Below are 4,154 nucleotides of genomic sequence, written 5' to 3'. Positions count from 1 at the left end.
ACAAATACACACATACACACTGCTCAAAAAAATAAAGGGAACACTTAAACAACACAATATAACTCCAAGTCAATCGCACTGTCACGAATCCCGTTACCTGAGTCTGTTTTTGCCTGTGTTCTGTCCTGGAGTGTTTTTCCGGTGTCCTGGAACGCACCCTGTCTGGTTGCCGGACGACGTAGCTAGTTGGGAGATCTCTGATTACCCACACCTGTATCCCATCAGCTATCTGCACACCTGGTCCTGATCATCATCCCTCCACTTCATAAGCTCTGACCTGACATCCATTCCCTGCCGGATCGTTAGCCATGAACAGTATGTCGTGCCAGCGTATCAGCCTCCATTTTGATAGAGTTTGTTTTGTTGTTTTGTACGTCTTGCTTGCCTTGAACTTACCTCCGTTCTCTGTCTACAGTCATTCACCCGGAACACTCATTCCATCCCTACCTGGTCGTCGGTGGCCTCTGTTACTCCATTGGATCTGCCAATTCAATCCCCTCAACTCAACTCCGCTGCCCGCACCGCTACCTGGATTTTTCTATCTCTACACTTAAACTTGTAAATAAATACTCACCTTCGTCTTACTCTCCTTGTCCTGGTCTGCTTCTGGGTTCTACGTTAGAAAACCGTGACAGAACGATCCGGCCAGGAATGAACCCAGCGGACCTGGAATCCGTTCGCCATGCCATTACCCATCAGGAGAAGATATTGGGACAACACAGCACGGCGCTACAGGAGATAGCGATTTCAGTCCGGAACTTCTCTGCTAGCTTGACGAGAATCCAGGATCAGCTCAGTTTGCCGACGGATCCTCCACCACCTGTTTCACCCCTCTCACCTGCCGCTTCTGGAGCGGTTTCCTTCCGTGAGCCCAAGGTACCGACGCCTGATAAGTACGAAGGGGATTTGGGAAGATGCCGTTCATTTCTTATGCAGTGTGGTTTAGTGTTTGATCTGCAGCCCCACTCTTACGCCACAGACAAGGCTAGGATAGCTTTTGTTATTGAACTGCTGCGTGGTAGAGCTTTGGAATGGGCTTCAGCTGTTTGGGAACAACAGGACACCTGCATGGCGTCATACCAGGAGTTCACGGCAGAGATGAGAACTTTTTGACCATCCAGTCCGAGGTAAGGACGCAGCTAAGCGTTTGTTCTCTCTTCGCCAAGGAGCTCGTTACGTGGCAGACTTTGTGATTGAGTTCCGGACATTGGATGTGGAGAGTGGGTGGAATGAGGAGGCACTACAAGCGGCTTTTTACCAGGGGTTGTCGGAGCAACTCAAGGATGAGCTGATCTCCTATCCGGAGCCTTGTGACCTGGACAGTTTGGTCGCATTAGCTATTAGGGTGGATAACAGAGTTCGAGAGAGAAGGAGGGAGAAGCGGGTCCCGTCCAATCAATCAGCTACTCGGTTACCATTCGGGTCAGGAGGTGGACCAGAAGGTGTTAATCATGTTTCCCCACACGGGATTAGTGGAGGAGTCCTGCCGCCAGATCCTGAACCTATGCAAGTGGGGCGGCACGGGTTAACTAAGGACGAGCGCCAACGTAGACATGAGAGCAACAGCTGCCTCTACTGTGGTAGCTCGGAACATTACATCTCCGTTTGTCCTCAGCGCCCGTTAAACTGCTCGGCTCGTTAAGTTTGGGAGGTTTGTTAGGGAGCCAGTTTCAACCTCTCAAGAGCCCTGTCAGACCTCATTTTCCTGCTACCCTCATAAATAAGAATCAGAGTTTAGCGATTAACGCTTTCATCGATTCAGGTGCCGATGACAGCTTCATTGATGCCGACTTAGTGGAACAGCTGGGGCTTTCCAAGGAGCAATTACCGGAAGCCATTGAAGCAACCACTCTGAACGGCAGTAGTTTGGCACGGATCACTATGAGGACTGAACCGGTTAAGATGTTGTTGTCGGGGAATCATTCAGAGGTTATTTCTTTTTTCATTTTGCCTTCCCCCCATGTTCCTCTGGTTCTTGGATACCCCTGGCTAAGAGAACACAATCCCTCATTCGATTGGGTGACTGGAAAGGTAACTAGTTGGAGCATTGAGTGCCATGCTAACTGCCTCAGGACTGCCTGTTCTCAGGCTGTCCCCAGTCGGGTCAGTGAGTCTGCTCCTCCTGATTTGTCCCTGGTTCCTGAAACATATCACGAGTTGGGTGAGGTGTTCAGTAAGCAGAAGGCTCAGTCACTTCCTCCCCACCGACCTTATGATTGTGCGATTAATCTGTTCCCTGGAGCTGCCTTTCCCAAGGGACGGTTATACAGTATCTCTCGACCTGAGCGGGAAGCCCTGGAGACCTACATAAAGGAGTCTCTGGCTGCAGGTCTCATTCGTCCCTCGTCATCACCCCTGGGAGCTGGATTTTTTTTTGTGAGTAAGAAGGATGGCTCTCTTCGACCGTGTATTGATTATCGGGGGTTGAATGATATTACGGTCAAGAACAAGTACCCCTTGCCCTTGATGAGCTCCGCTTTCGACTCTTTACAGGGTGCTACTGTGTTTACGAAGCTTGATCTACGCAATGCGTATCATCTGGTTCGGATCAAAGAGGGGGACGAGTGGTTGACTGGGTTCAATACACCTATGGGACATTTCGAGTATCAGGTGATGCCGTTTGGACTTTCCAACGCTCCAGCAGTGTTCCAAGGTTTGGTGAATGACGTGCTGAGGGATATGATCGGTCTGTTTGTGTTCGTTTACCTGGATGACATCCTTATTTTCTCCAAGGAGCTTTCCAGCCACATCCAGCATGTTAAGCAGGTCCTGCAGCGGTTATTGGAGAACCGCCTGTTCGTGAAGGCTGAAAAGTGTGATTTTCACGCCCACACTACGTCCTTCCTCGGGTACATCATCTCCAGGGGAGAGATCAAGATGGACCAAGAGAAGGTTCGGGCGGTTCGGGATTGGGCCCAGCCCGGTACGAGATTGCAGCTCCAGAGATTCCTGGGGTTTGCGAACTTCTATCGGAGGTTTATCCGTGATTACAGCCGGGTGGCCGCCCCTTTAACTGCTCTGACGTCTTGCACCAGAACTTTCTGTTGGACTCCTGAGGCAGACCGAGCATTTCTGAACTTGAAGAGCCGATTCACCAACGCCCCGATTCTCTCTCAACCTGACACTTCCCGTCAGTTTGTTGTTGAGGTGGCCGCGTCTGATGTGGGGGTGGGCGCCATCCTGTCCCAGCGTAGCTCCACTGACGGTAAACTCCATCCCTGCGCCTTCTACTCTTGTCGTCTTTCACCAGCTGAGAGAAACTACGATGTGGGTAACCGGGAGCTTCTCGCTGTGAAGCTTGCCTTGGAGGAGTGGCGTCACTGGTTGGAGGGAGCGGAGCAACCGTTTGTGGTCTGGACTGACCACAAGAATCTGGCTTATGTGCAATCGGCTAAACGTCTCAACTCCCGTCAGGCCAGGTGGGCTTTGTTTTTTGGACGTTTCAATTTTTCCCTGACGTTCCGACCTGGGTCGAAGAACGGCAAGGCGGACGCCTTGTCCCGGATGTTCTCCAAGACGGAGGAGAGTGGGACCAAGACTGAGACGATTCTTCCCCAGAACCTTGTCGTGGGAGCCGTTACATGGAGGATTGAGGAGGATGTGATGGCGGCCCTTCGGACGCAGCCCGGCCCCGGTAACGGTCCACCCGGTCGGTTGTTCGTGCCTGAGTCGGTCCGTTCTGATGTCCTTCAGTGGTCCCACGCCAGCAAGATAGCTTGTGACCCTGGCGTTGCCCGGACTATGGCGCTACTGCGCAGACGTTTTTGGTGGCCTGCCATGGGAGAAGATACCCGGAGGTTTGTTGCCGCTTGTCCTGTTTGTGCGCAGAATAAGAGTACCAATCGGCCCAGCTCTGGGCTTCTTCACCCCCTACCTATTCCCCGGCGACCTTGGTCGCATCTGGCCCTGGACTTTGTCACGGGGTTGCCCTCTTCTGGTGGGAACACGGTCATTCTGACCATTGTGGACAGATTCAGCAAGTTCGCTCACTTTGTCCCCATCTCCAAGCTTCCATTTGCCACTGAGACGTCCGAGATCCTTGTTAGGGAGGTTTTCAGGGTCCACGGATTGCCCAGTGACATTGTTTCTGACCGTGGTCCTCAGTTTACCTCTGCTGTCTGGAGATCTTTCTGTTTGGCCATTGGAGCTACAGT

The 4,154-nt window shown here is 52.0% G+C and overlaps 1 long non-coding RNA gene across 1 annotated transcript; it reads left to right on the top strand.

The window, feature by feature from the left end:
* The first annotated feature begins 264 nt into the window (after positions 1-264).
* On the top strand, positions 265-584 carry LOC120024038. The gene is made up of 2 exons (XR_005472799.1): positions 265-315; positions 416-584. It is a non-coding gene; the product is annotated as an uncharacterized LOC120024038 (long non-coding RNA).
* Positions 585-4,154: the final 3,570 nt, after the last annotated feature.

The sequence above is a fragment of the Salvelinus namaycush genome, chromosome 29 (assembly GCF_016432855.1).
Source record: "Salvelinus namaycush isolate Seneca chromosome 29, SaNama_1.0, whole genome shotgun sequence".
Lineage (NCBI taxonomy): Eukaryota > Metazoa > Chordata > Actinopteri > Salmoniformes > Salmonidae > Salvelinus > Salvelinus namaycush.
The sequence above is the reverse complement of the archived record's forward strand: the minus strand, read 5'-3'. Positions and strand labels throughout refer to the sequence as shown.